The sequence below is a fragment of the Pelobates fuscus genome, chromosome 3 (genome assembly GCF_036172605.1).
Source record: "Pelobates fuscus isolate aPelFus1 chromosome 3, aPelFus1.pri, whole genome shotgun sequence".
NCBI lineage: Eukaryota > Metazoa > Chordata > Amphibia > Anura > Pelobatidae > Pelobates > Pelobates fuscus.
The window spans coordinates 352,674,806-352,688,367 of record NC_086319.1 but is presented as its reverse complement, the minus strand read 5'-3'; the positions used below and the strand labels follow the sequence as shown (position 1 = coordinate 352,688,367).

General features: G+C 35.1%; 14 non-coding genes across 14 annotated transcripts; all 14 read left to right on the top strand.

The window, feature by feature from the left end:
* The first annotated feature begins 451 nt into the window (after window positions 1-451).
* On the top strand, window positions 452-533 carry TRNAS-UGA (transfer RNA serine (anticodon UGA)). The gene has a single exon. It is a non-coding gene; the product is annotated as a tRNA-Ser (tRNA).
* Window positions 534-1,025: 492 nt separating this feature from the next.
* TRNAS-CGA (transfer RNA serine (anticodon CGA)) lies at window positions 1,026-1,107 on the top strand. The gene has a single exon. It is a non-coding gene; the product is annotated as a tRNA-Ser (tRNA).
* A 1,603-nt stretch (window positions 1,108-2,710) lies between these two features.
* On the top strand, window positions 2,711-2,792 carry TRNAS-CGA (transfer RNA serine (anticodon CGA)). The gene has a single exon. It is a non-coding gene; the product is annotated as a tRNA-Ser (tRNA).
* A 1,050-nt stretch (window positions 2,793-3,842) lies between these two features.
* Window positions 3,843-3,924, top strand: TRNAS-UGA (transfer RNA serine (anticodon UGA)). The gene has a single exon. It is a non-coding gene; the product is annotated as a tRNA-Ser (tRNA).
* Window positions 3,925-4,415: 491 nt separating this feature from the next.
* Window positions 4,416-4,497, top strand: TRNAS-CGA (transfer RNA serine (anticodon CGA)). Its single transcript has one exon. It is a non-coding gene; the product is annotated as a tRNA-Ser (tRNA).
* Window positions 4,498-5,984: 1,487 nt separating this feature from the next.
* TRNAS-CGA (transfer RNA serine (anticodon CGA)) lies at window positions 5,985-6,066 on the top strand. The gene has a single exon. It is a non-coding gene; the product is annotated as a tRNA-Ser (tRNA).
* Window positions 6,067-7,116: 1,050 nt separating this feature from the next.
* On the top strand, window positions 7,117-7,198 carry TRNAS-UGA (transfer RNA serine (anticodon UGA)). Its single transcript has one exon. It is a non-coding gene; the product is annotated as a tRNA-Ser (tRNA).
* A 492-nt stretch (window positions 7,199-7,690) lies between these two features.
* TRNAS-CGA (transfer RNA serine (anticodon CGA)) lies at window positions 7,691-7,772 on the top strand. The gene has a single exon. It is a non-coding gene; the product is annotated as a tRNA-Ser (tRNA).
* A 958-nt stretch (window positions 7,773-8,730) lies between these two features.
* Window positions 8,731-8,812, top strand: TRNAS-UGA (transfer RNA serine (anticodon UGA)). The gene has a single exon. It is a non-coding gene; the product is annotated as a tRNA-Ser (tRNA).
* Window positions 8,813-9,528: 716 nt separating this feature from the next.
* On the top strand, window positions 9,529-9,610 carry TRNAS-CGA (transfer RNA serine (anticodon CGA)). Its single transcript has one exon. It is a non-coding gene; the product is annotated as a tRNA-Ser (tRNA).
* Window positions 9,611-10,660: 1,050 nt separating this feature from the next.
* Window positions 10,661-10,742, top strand: TRNAS-UGA (transfer RNA serine (anticodon UGA)). The gene has a single exon. It is a non-coding gene; the product is annotated as a tRNA-Ser (tRNA).
* A 491-nt stretch (window positions 10,743-11,233) lies between these two features.
* On the top strand, window positions 11,234-11,315 carry TRNAS-CGA (transfer RNA serine (anticodon CGA)). Its single transcript has one exon. It is a non-coding gene; the product is annotated as a tRNA-Ser (tRNA).
* A 1,050-nt stretch (window positions 11,316-12,365) lies between these two features.
* TRNAS-UGA (transfer RNA serine (anticodon UGA)) lies at window positions 12,366-12,447 on the top strand. The gene has a single exon. It is a non-coding gene; the product is annotated as a tRNA-Ser (tRNA).
* Window positions 12,448-12,938: 491 nt separating this feature from the next.
* Window positions 12,939-13,020, top strand: TRNAS-CGA (transfer RNA serine (anticodon CGA)). Its single transcript has one exon. It is a non-coding gene; the product is annotated as a tRNA-Ser (tRNA).
* The last annotated feature ends 542 nt before the right edge of the window (window positions 13,021-13,562 follow it).

Below are 13,562 nucleotides of genomic sequence, written 5' to 3'. Positions count from 1 at the left end.
GATATTTCCCATAGCACACATACCAGGATAACTTCAGGTTCAAATCCTGTTCACAGCGAGAAATAGAATTGTTTTGAAATTTGAAAATGTTGAACATGAAAATGGTTGTAAAGATATTTCCCATAGCACACATATCAGGATAACTTCACGTTCAAATCCTGTTCACAGCGAGAAAAAGAATTGTTTTGAAATTTGAAAATGTTGAACATGAAAATGGTTGTAAAGATATTTCCCATAGCACACATACCATCGCTGTTCTTTCAAAACGGCAGAATATCCACTTAAATTGCACAAATACATGGTTGTTTACTAAATTGAGTATGTTTTTAAAGTTGAAAATGTGATTATTCCTCTTAATGTTGATACAAAACATTCTTCTGCTATCTGTGGCAATAAATGACACACCAACGCAACAAAAAAAGAAGAGTGACATTACCACAAAAGAAAACAGGCTGTGATGGCCGAGTGGTTAAGGCGTTGGACTTGAAATCCATTGGGGTCTCCCCGCACAGGTTCAAATCCTGTTCACAGCGAGATAGATTTCTGTTTTTAAAGTTGAAAATGTGATTATGCTAGATGAAATTGCATATATAGAATCTGCGTAAAGTGATGTTAGTATCTATATAGAGACAATTCCTAAAAACGTGCATGTTGAAATAAATGACTTCTTACATCTACATTTCTAGTTTTAAAGCTGGCATCAACGTTCTGCTATGGAGTGCAAGAGTAGGTTTTTACTTATGGACATGTTCACGTTATTGTTGCATTCTAGAGTTGGATAGGTTAGTATGGATTAAGTGAGCAGCAAATGAAAAGATGGGCTGTTGGCTGCATGATACCTTCACTTTTTAGGAAAGTGCCTCAACATTTTCTTCACAAAAACTTCAGGATAAAGCACCCACAGATTCCTTGCATCATATCTACTAAATTGAGCTGTAATGTTTGTGTTACTCAATGAGCATGCATTTACTTCCGAAAAAAAAGATACTGCTGGAAAAAAGTGACATTAACTGAGCAACAGAAAAGCTGTGATGGCCGAGTGGTTAAGGCGTTGGATTCGAAATCCAATGGGGTCTCCCCGCACAGGTTCAAATCCTGTTCACAGCGAGAGAAATTACTGTTTTTAAAGTTTTGAAAATGTGATTATGTTCATGCTAGATGAAATTGCACATTAAGAAACTGCATAAAGTGACGTTAGTATCTATTTAGAGACAATTCCTAAAAACATGCACGCTGAAATAAATTAATTCTTAAATCTACGTTTCTAGTTAAACCTACTCTTGCACTCCATAGCAGAACGTTGATGCCAGCTTTAAAACTAGAAAGTTAGATGTAAGAAGTCATTTATTTCAACATGCACGTTTTTAGGAATTGTCTCTAAATAGATACTAACATCACTTTACGCAGATTCTATATATGCAATTTCATCTTGCATAATCACATTTTCAACTTTAAAAACAGAGACACTTCTTCAAAACATGCACGCTGAAATAAATGTCTTCTTAAATCTACGTTTCTAGTTATAAAACAGGCATCAACATTCTGCTGTGGAGTGCAAGATTAGGTTGTTACCTATGGATATTGGCTGCTTGAGACCCTCACTTTTTGGGAAATTGCCTCAACATTTTTTTCAGGATAACTTAAGGTTGAAATTCTGTTCACAGCGAGAAATAGAATTGTTTTGAAATTTAAAAAACGGGTGTAAAGATATTTCCCATAGCACACATACCAGGATAACTTCAGGTTCAAATCCTGTTCACAGCGAGAAATAGAATTGTTTTGAAATTTGAAAATGTTGAACATGAAAATGGTTGTAAAGATATTTCCCATAGCACACATATCAGGATAACTTCAGGTTCAAATCCTGTTCACAGCGAGAAATAGAATTGTTTTGAAATTTGAAAATGTTGAACATGAAAATGGTTGTAAAGATATTTCCCATAGCACACATACCAACGCTGTTCTTTCAAAACGGCAGAATATCCACTTAAATTGCACAAATACATGGTTGTTTACTAAATTGAGTATGTTTTTAAAGTTGAAAATGTGATTATTCCTCTTAATGTTGATACAAAACATTCTTCTGCTATCTGTGGCAATAAATGACACACCAACGCAACAAAAAAAGAAGAGTGACGTTACCCCAAAAGAAAACAGGCTGTGTTGGACTTGAAATCCAATGGGGTCTCCCCGCACAGGTTCAAATCCTGTTCACAGCGAGATAGATTTCTGTTTTTAAAGTTGAAAATCTGATTATGCTAGATGAAATTGCATATATAGAATCTGCGTAAAGTGATGTTAGTATCTATATAGAGACAATTCCTAAAAACGTGCATGTTGAAATAAATGACTTCTTACATCTACATTTCTAGTTTTAAAGCTGGCATCAACGTTCTGCTATGGAGTGCAAGAGTAGGTTTTTACTTATGGACATGTTCACGTTATTGTTGCATTCTAGAGTTGGATAGGTTAGTATGGATTAAGTGAGCAGCAAATGAAAAGATGGGCTGTTGGCTGCATGATACCTTCACTTTTTAGGAAAGTGCCTCAACATTTTCTTCACAAAAACTTCAGGATATAGCACCCACAGATTCCTTGCATCATATCTACTAAATTGAGCTGTAATGTTTGTGTTACTCAATGAGCATGCATTTACTTCCGAAAAAAAGATACTGCTGGAAAAAAGTGACATTAACTGAGCAGCAGAAAAGCTGTGATGGCCGAGTGGTTAAGGCGTTGGATTCGAAATCCAATGGGGTCTCCCCGCACAGGTTCAAATCCTGTTCACAGCGAGAGAAATTACTGTTTTTAAAGTTTTGAAAATGTGATTATGTTCATGCTAGATGAAATTGCACATTAAGAAACTGCATAAAGTGACGTTAGTATCTATTTAGAGACAATTCCTAAAAACATGCACGCTGAAATAAATTAATTCTTAAATCTACGTTTCTAGTTAAACCTACTCTTGCACTCCATAGCAGAACGTTGATGCCAGCTTTAAAACTAGAAAGTTAGATGTAAGAAGTCATTTATTTCAACATGCACGTTTTTAGGAATTGTCTCTAAATAGATACTAACATCACTTTACGCAGATTCTATATATGCAATTTCATCTTGCATAATCACATTTTCAACTTTAAAAACAGAGACACTTCTTCAAAACATGCACGCTGAAATAAATGTCTTCTTAAATCTACGTTTCTAGTTATAAAACAGGCATCAACATTCTGCTGTGGAGTGCAAGATTAGGTTGTTACCTATGGATATTGGCTGCTTGAGACCCTCACTTTTTGGGAAATTGCCTCAACATTTTTTTCAGGATAACTTAAGGTTGAAATTCTGTTCACAGCGAGAAATAGAATTGTTTTGAAATTTAAAAAACGGGTGTAAAGATATTTCCCATAGCACACATACCAGGATAACTTCAGGTTCCAATCCTGTTCACAGCGAGAAATAGAATTGTTTTGAAATTTGAAAATGTTGAACATGAAAATGGTTGTAAAGATATTTCCCATAGCACACATATCAGGATAACTTCAGGTTCAAATCCTGTTCACAGCGAGAAAAAGAATTGTTTTGAAATTTGAAAATGTTGAACATGAAAACTGGTGTAAAGATATTTCCCATAGCACACATACCAACGCTGTTCTTTCAAAACGGCAGAATATCCACTTAAATTGCACAAATACATGGTTGTTTACTAAATTGAGTATGTTTTTAAAGTTGAAAATGTGATTATTCCTCTTAATGTTGATACAAAACATTCTTCTGCTATCTGTGGCAATAAATGACACACCAACGCAACAAAAAAAGAAGAGTGACATTACCACAAAAGAAAACAGGCTGTGATGGCCGAGTGGTTAAGGCGTTGGACTTGAAATCCAATGGGGTCTCCCCGCACAGGTTCAAATCCTGTTCACAGCGAGATAGATTTCTGTTTTTAAAGTTGAAAATGTGATTATGCTAGATGAAATTGCATATATAGAATCTGCGTAAAGTGATGTTAGTATCTATATAGAGACAATTCCTAAAAACGTGCATGTTGAAATAAATGACTTCTTACATCTACATTTCTAGTTTTAAAGCTGGCATCAACGTTCTGCTATGGAGTGCAAGAGTAGGTTTTTACTTATGGACATGTTCACGTTATTGTTGCATTCTAGAGTTGGATAGGTTAGTATGGATTAAGTGAGCAGCAAATGAAAAGATGGGCTGTTGGCTGCATGATACCTTCACTTTTTAGGAAAGTGCCTCAACATTTTCTTCACAAAAACTTCAGGATAAAGCACCCACAGATTCCTTGCATCATATCTACTAAATTGAGCTGTAATGTTTGTGTTACTCAATGAGCATGCATTTACTTCCGAAAAAAAGATACTGCTGGAAAAAAGTGACATTAACTGAGCAGCAGAAAAGCTGTGATGGCCGAGTGGTTAAGGCGTTGGATTCGAAATCCAATGGGGTCTCCCCGCACAGGTTCAAATCCTGTTCACAGCGAGAGAAATTACTGTTTTTAAAGTTTTGAAAATGTGATTATGTTCATGCTAGATGAAATTGCACATTAAGAAACTGCATAAAGTGACGTTAGTATCTATTTAGAGACAATTCCTAAAAACATGCACGCTGAAATAAATTAATTCTTAAATCTACGTTTCTAGTTAAACCTACTCTTGCACTCCATAGCAGAACGTTGATGCCAGCTTTAAAACTAGAAAGTTAGATGTAAGAAGTCATTTATTTCAACATGCACGTTTTTAGGAATTGTCTCTAAATAGATACTAACATCACTTTACGCAGATTCTATATATGCAATTTCATCTTGCATAATCACATTTTCAACTTTAAAAACAGAGACACTTCTTCAAAACATGCACGCTGAAATAAATGTCTTCTTAAATCTACGTTTCTAGTTATAAAACAGGCATCAACATTCTGCTGTGGAGTGCAAGATTAGGTTGTTACCTATGGATATTGGCTGCTTGAGACCCTCACTTTTTGGGAAATTGCCTCAACATTTTTTTCAGGATAACTTAAGGTTGAAATTCTGTTCACAGCGAGAAATAGAATTGTTTTGAAATTTAAAAAACGGGTGTAAAGATATTTCCCATAGCACACATACCAGGATAACTTCAGGTTCAAATCCTGTTCACAGCGAGAAATAGAATTGTTTTGAAATTTGAAAATGTTGAACATGAAAATGGTTGTAAAGATATTTCCCATAGCACACATATCAGGATAACTTCAGGTTCAAATCCTGTTCACAGCGAGAAATAGAATTGTTTTGAAATTTGAAAATGTTGAACATGAAAATGGTTGTAAAGATATTTCCCATAGCACACATACCAACGCTGTTCTTTCAAAACGGCAGAATATCAACTTAAATTGCACAAATACATGGTTGTTTACTAAATTGAGTATGTTTTTAAAGTTGAAAATGTGATTATTCCTCTTAATGTTGATACAAAACATTCTTCTGCTATCTGTGGCAATAATAGATAGATTTCTGTTTTTAAAGTTGAAAATGTGATTATGCTAGATGAAATTGCATATATAGAATCTGCGTAAAGTGATGTTAGTATCTATATAGAGACAATTCCTAAAAACGTGCATGTTGAAATAAATGACTTCTTACATCTACATTTCTAGTTTTAAAGCTGGCATCAACGTTCTGCTATGGAGTGCAAGAGTAGGTTTTTACTTATGGACATGTTCACGTTATTGTTGCATTCTAGAGTTGGATAGGTTAGTATGGATTAAGTGAGCAGCAAATGAAAAGATGGGCTGTTGGCTGCATGATACCTTCACTTTTTAGGAAAGTGCCTCAACATTTTCTTCACAAAAACTTCAGGATAAAGCACCCACAGATTCCTTGCATCATATCTACTAAATTGAGCTGTAATGTTTGTGTTACTCAATGAGCATGCATTTACTTCCGAAAAAAAGATACTGCTGGAAAAAAGTGACATTAACTGAGCAGCACAAAAGCTGTGATGGCCGAGTGGTTAAGGCGTTGGATTCGAAATCCAATGGGGTCTCCCCGCACAGGTTCAAATCCTGTTCACAGCGAGAGAAATTACTGTTTTTAAAGTTTTGAAAATGTGATTATGTTCATGCTAGATGAAATTGCACATTAAGAAACTGCATAAAGTGACGTTAGTATCTATTTAGAGACAATTCCTAAAAACATGCACGCTGAAATAAATTAATTCTTAAATCTACGTTTCTAGTTAAACCTACTCTTGCACTCCATAGCAGAACGTTGATGCCAGCTTTAAAACTAGAAAGTTAGATGTAAGAAGTCATTTATTTCAACATGCACGTTTTTAGGAATTGTCTCTAAATAGATACTAACATCACTTTACGCAGATTCTATATATGCAATTTCATCTTGCATAATCACATTTTCAACTTTAAAAACAGAGACACTTCTTCAAAACATGCACGCTGAAATAAATGTCTTCTTAAATCTACGTTTCTAGTTATAAAACAGGCATCAACATTCTGCTGTGGAGTGCAAGATTAGGTTGTTACCTATGGATATTGGCTGCTTGAGACCCTCACTTTTTGGGAAATTGCCTCAACATTTTTTTCAGGATAACTTAAGGTTGAAATTCTGTTCACAGCGAGAAATAGAATTGTTTTGAAATTTAAAAAACGGGTGTAAAGATATTTCCCATAGCACACATACCAGGATAACTTCAGGTTCAAATCCTGTTCACAGCGAGAAATAGAATTGTTTTGAAATTTGAAAATGTTGAACATGAAAATGGTTGTAAAGATATTTCCCATAGCACACATATCAGGATAACTTCAGGTTCAAATCCTGTTCACAGCGAGAAAAAGAATTGTTTTGAAATTTGAAAATGTTGAACATGAAAACTGGTGTAAAGATATTTCCCATAGCACACATACCAACGCTGTTCTTTCAAAACGGCAGAATATCCACTTAAATTGCACAAATACATGGTTGTTTACTAAATTGAGTATGTTTTTAAAGTTGAAAATGTGATTATTCCTCTTAATGTTGATACAAAACATTCTTCTGCTATCTGTGGCAATAAATGACACACCAACGCAACAAAAAAAGAAGAGTGACATTACCACAAAAGAAAACAGGCTGTGATGGCCGAGTGGTTAAGGCGTTGGACTTGAAATCCAATGGGGTCTCCCCGCACAGGTTCAAATCCTGTTCACAGCGAGATAGATTTCTGTTTTTAAAGTTGAAAATGTGATTATGCTAGATGAAATTGCATATATAGAATCTGCGTAAAGTGATGTTAGTATCTATATAGAGACAATTCCTAAAAACGTGCATGTAGAAATAAATGACTTCTTACATCTACATTTCTAGTTTTAAAGCTGGCATCAACGTTCTGCTATGGAGTGCAAGAGTAGGTTTTTACTTATGGACATGTTCACGTTATTGTTGCATTCTAGAGTTGGATAGGTTAGTATGGATTAAGTGAGCAGCAAATGAAAAGATGGGCTGTTGGCTGCATGATACCTTCACTTTTTAGGAAAGTGCCTCAACATTTTCTTCACAAAAACTTCAGGATAAAGCACCCACAGATTCCTTGCATCATATCTACTAAATTGAGCTGTAATGTTTGTGTTACTCAATGAGCATGCATTTACTTCCGAAAAAAAAGATACTGCTGGAAAAAAGTGACATTAACTGAGCAGCAGAAAAGCTGTGATGGCCGAGTGGTTAAGGCGTTGGATTCGAAATCCAATGGGGTCTCCCCGCACAGGTTCAAATCCTGTTCACAGCGAGAGAAATTACTGTTTTTAAAGTTTTGAAAATGTGATTATGTTCATGCTAGATGAAATTGCACATTAAGAAACTGCATAAAGTGACGTTAGTATCTATTTAGAGACAATTCCTAAAAACATGCACGCTGAAATAAATTAATTCTTAAATCTACGTTTCTAGTTAAACCTACTCTTGCACTCCATAGCAGAACGTTGATGCCAGCTTTAAAACTAGAAAGTTAGATGTAAGAAGTCATTTATTTCAACATGCACGTTTTTAGGAATTGTCTCTAAATAGATACTAACATCACTTTACGCAGATTCTATATATGCAATTTCATCTTGCATAATCACATTTTCAACTTTAAAAACAGAGACACTTCTTCAAAACATGCACGCTGAAATAAATGTCTTCTTAAATCTACGTTTCTAGTTATAAAACAGGCATCAACATTCTGCTGTGGAGTGCAAGATTAGGTTGTTACCTATGGATATTGGCTGCTTGAGACCCTCACTTTTTGGGAAATTGCCTCAACATTTTTTTCAGGAAAACTTAAGGTTGAAATTCTGTTCACAGCGAGAAATAGAATTGTTTTGAAATTTAAAAAACGGGTGTAAAGATATTTCCCATAGCACACATACCAGGATAACTTCAGGTTCAAATCCTGTTCACAGCGAGAAATAGAATTGTTTTGAAATTTGAAAATGTTGAACATGAAAATGGTTGTAAAGATATTTCCCATAGCACACATATCAGGATAACTTCAGGTTCAAATCCTGTTCACAGCGAGAAATAGAATTGTTTTGAAATTTGAAAATGTTGAACATGAAAATGGTTGTAAAGATATTTCCCATAGTGTGAATAATGTGATTATTCCTCTTAATGTTGATACAAAACATTCTTCTGCTATCTGTGGCAATAAATGACACACCAACGCAACAAAAAAAGAAGAGTGACATTACCCCAAAAGAAAACAGGCTGTGATGGCCGAGTGGTTAAGGCGTTGGACTTGAAATCCAATGGGGTCTCCCCGCACAGGTTCAAATCCTGATCACAGCGAGATAGATTTCTGTTTTTAAAGTTGAAAATGTGATTATGCTAGATGAAATTGCATATATAGAATCTGCGTAAAGTGATGTTAGTATCTATATAGAGACAATTCCTAAAAACGTGCATGTAGAAATAAATGACTTCTTACATCTACATTTCTAGTTTTAAAGCTGGCATCAACGTTCTGCTATGGAGTGCAAGAGTAGGTTTTTACTTATGGACATGTTCACGTTATTGTTGCATTCTAGAGTTGGATAGGTTAGTATGGATTAAGTGAGTATGGATTAAGTGAGCAGCAAATGAAAAGTGATGTTAGTATCTATATAGAGACAATTCCTAAAAACGTGCATGTTGAAATAAATGACTTCTTACATCTACATTTCTAGTTTTAAAGCTGGCATCAACGTTCTGCTATGGAGTGCAAGAGTAGGTTTTTACTTATGGACATGTTCACGTTATTGTTGCATTCTAGAGTTGGATAGGTTAGTATGGATTAAGTGAGCAGCAAATGAAAAGATGGGCTGTTGGCTGCATGATACCTTCACTTTTTAGGAAAGTGCCTCAACATTTTCTTCACAAAAACTTCAGGATAAAGCACCCACAGATTCCTTGCATCATATCTACTAAATTGAGCTGTAATGTTTGTGTTACTCAATGAGCATGCATTTACTTCCGAAAAAAAAGATACTGCTGGAAAAAAGTGACATTAACTGAGCAGCAGAAAAGCTGTGATGGCCGAGTGGTTAAGGCGTTGGATTCGAAATCCAATGGGGTCTCCCCGCACAGGTTCAAATCCTGTTCACAGTGAGAGAAATTACTGTTTTTAAAGTTTTGAAAATGTGATTATGTTCATGCTAGATGAAATTGCACATTAAGAAACTGCATAAAGTGACGTTAGTATCTAGTTAGAGACAATTCCTAAAAACATGCACGCTGAAATAAATTAATTCTTAAATCTACGTTTCTAGTTAAACCTACTCTTGCACTCCATAGCAGAACGTTGATGCCAGCTTTAAAACTAGAAAGTTAGATGTAAGAAGTCATTTATTTCAACATGCACGTTTTTAGGAATTGTCTCTAAATAGATACTAACATCACTTTACGCAGATTCTATATATGCAATTTCATCTTGCATAATCACATTTTCAACTTTAAAAACAGAGACACTTCTTCAAAACATGCACGCTGAAATAAATGTCTTCTTAAATCTACGTTTCTAGTTATAAAACAGGCATCAACATTCTGCTGTGGAGTGCAAGATTAGGTTGTTACCTATGGATATTGGCTGCTTGAGACCCTCACTTTTTGGGAAATTGCCTCAACATTTTTTTCAGGATAACTTAAGGTTGAAATTCTGTTCACAGCGAGAAATAGAATTGTTTTGAAATTTAAAAAACGGGTGTAAAGATATTTCCCATAGCACACATACCAGGATAACTTCAGGTTCAAATCCTGTTCACAGCGAGAAATAGAATTGTTTTGAAATTTGAAAATGTTGAACATGAAAATGGTTGTAAAGATATTTCCCATAGCACACATATCAGGATAACTTCAGGTTCAAATCCTGTTCACAGCGAGAAAAAGAATTGTTTTGAAATTTGAAAATGTTGAACATGAAAACTGGTGTAAAGATATTTCCCATAGCACACATACCAACGCTGTTCTTTCAAAACGGCAGAATATCCACTTAAATTGCACAAATACATGGTTGTTTACTAAATTGAGTATGTTTTTAAAGTTGAAAATGTGATTATTCCTCTTAATGTTGATACAAAACATTCTTCTGCTATCTGTGGCAATAAATGACACACCAACGCAACAAAAAAAGAAGAGTGACATCACCCCAAAAGAAAACAGGCTGTGATGGCCGAGTGGTTAAGGCGTTGGACTTGAAATCCAATGGGGTCTCCCCGCACAGGTTCAAATCCTGATCACAGCGAGATAGATTTCTGTTTTTAAAGTTGAAAATGTGATTATGCTAGATGAAATTGCATATATAGAATCTGCGTAAAGTGATGTTAGTATCTATATAGAGACAATTCCTAAAAACGTGCATGTTGAAATAAATGACTTCTTACATCTACATTTCTAGTTTTAAAGCTGGCATCAACGTTCTGCTATGGAGTGCAAGAGTAGGTTTTTACTTATGGACATGTTCACGTTATTGTTGCATTCTAGAGTTGGATAGGTTAGTATGGATTAAGTGAGCAGCAAATGAAAAGATGGGCTGTTGGCTGCATGATACCTTGACTTTTTAGGAAAGTGCCTCAACATTTTCTTCACAAAAACTTCAGGATAAAGCACCCACAGATTCCTTGCATCATATCTACTAAATTGAGCTGTAATGTTTGTGTTACTCAATGAGCATGCATTTACTTCCGAAAAAAAGATACTGCTGGAAAAAAGTGACATTAACTAAGCAGCAGAAAAGCTGTGATGGCCGAGTGGTTAAGGCGTTGGATTCGAAATCCAATGGGGTCTCCCCGCACAGGTTCAAATCCTGTTCACAGCGAGAGAAATTACTGTTTTTAAAGTTTTGAAAATGTGATTATGTTCATGCTAGATGAAATTGCACATTAAGAAACTGCATAAAGTGACGTTAGTATCTATTTAGAGACAATTCCTAAAAACATGCACGCTGAAATAAATTAATTATTAAATCTACGTTTCTAGTTAAACCTACTCTTGCACTCCATAGCAGAACGTTGATGCCAGCTTTAAAACTAGAAAGTTAGATGTAAGAAGTCATTTATTTCAACATGCACGTTTTTAGGAATTGTCTCTAAATAGATACTAACATCACTTTACGCAGATTCTATATATGCAATTTCATCTTGCATAATCACATTTTCAACTTTAAAAACAGAGACACTTCTTCAAAACATGCACGCTGAAATAAATGTCTTCTTAAATCTACGTTTCTAGTTATAAAACAGGCATCAACATTCTGCTGTGGAGTGCAAGATTAGGTTGTTACCTATGGATATTGGCTGCTTGAGACCCTCACTTTTTGGGAAATTGCCTCAACATTTTTTTCAGGATAACTTAAGGTTGAAATTCTGTTCACAGCGAGAAATAGAATTGTTTTGAAATTTAAAAAACGGGTGTAAAGATATTTCCCATAGCACACATACCAGGATAACTTCAGGTTCAAATCCTGTTCACAGCGAGAAATAGAATTGTTTTGAAATTTGAAAATGTTGAACATGAAAATGGTTGTAAAGATATTTCCCATAGCACACATATCAGGATAACTTCAGGTTCAAATCCTGTTCACAGCGAGAAAAAGAATTGTTTTGAAATTTGAAAATGTTGAACATGAAAACTGGTGTAAAGATATTTCCCATAGCACACATACCAACGCTGTTCTTTCAAAACGGCAGAATATCCACTTAAATTGCACAAATACATGGTTGTTTACTAAATTGAGTATGTTTTTAAAGTTGAAAATGTGATTATTCCTCTTAATGTTGATACAAAACATTCTTCTGCTATCTGTGGCAATAAATGACACACCAACGCAACAAAAAAAGAAGAGTGACATTACCCCAAAAGAAAACAGGCTGTGATGGCCGAGTGGTTAAGGCGTTGGACTTGAAATCCAATGGGGTCTCCCCGCACAGGTTCAAATCCTGATCACAGCGAGATAGATTTCTGTTTTTAAAGTTGAAAATGTGATTATGCTAGATGAAATTGCATATATAGAATCTGCGTAAAGTGATGTTAGTATCTATATAGAGACAATTCCTAAAAACGTGCATGTTGAAATAAATGACTTCTTACATCTACATTTCTAGTTTTAAAGCTGGCATCAACGTTCTGCTATGGAGTGCAAGAGTAGGTTTTTACTTATGGACATGTTCACGTTATTGTTGCATTCTAGAGTTGGATAGGTTAGTATGGATTAAGTGAGCAGCAAATGAAAAGATGGGCTGTTGGCTGCATGATACCTTCACTTTTTAGGAAAGTGCCTCAACATTTTCTTCACAAAAACTTCAGGATAAAGCACCCACAGATTCCTTGCATCATATCTACTAAATTGAGCTGTAATGTTTGTGTTACTCAATGAGCATGCATTTACTTCCGAAAAAAAGATACTGCTGGAAAAAAGTGACATTAACTAAGCAGTAGAAAAGCTGTGATGGCTGAGTGGTTAAGGCGTTGGATTCGAAATCCAATGGGGTCTCCCCGCACAGGTTCAAATCCTGTTCACAGCGAGAGAAATTACTGTTTTTAAAGTTTTGAAAATGTGATTATGTTCATGCTAGATGAAATTGCACATTAAGAAACTGCATAAAGTGACGTTAGTATCTATTTAGAGACAATTCCTAAAAACATGCACGCTGAAATAAATTAATTCTTAAATCTACGTTTCTAGTTAAACCTACTCTTGCACTCCATAGCAGAACGTTGATGCCAGCTTTAAAACTAGAAAGTTAGATGTAAGAAGTCATTTATTTCAACATGCACGTTTTTAGGAATTGTCTCTAAATAGATACTAACATCACTTTACGCAGATTCTATATATGCAATTTCATCTTGCATAATCACATTTTCAACTTTAAAAACAGAGACACTTCTTCAAAACATGCACGCTGAAATAAATGTCTTCTTAAATCTACGTTTCTAGTTATAAAACAGGCATCAACATTCTGCTGTGGAGTGCAAGATTAGGTTGTTACCTATGGATATTGGCTGCTTGAGACCCTCACTTTTTGGGAAATTGCCTCAACATTTTTTTCAGGATAACTTAAGGTTG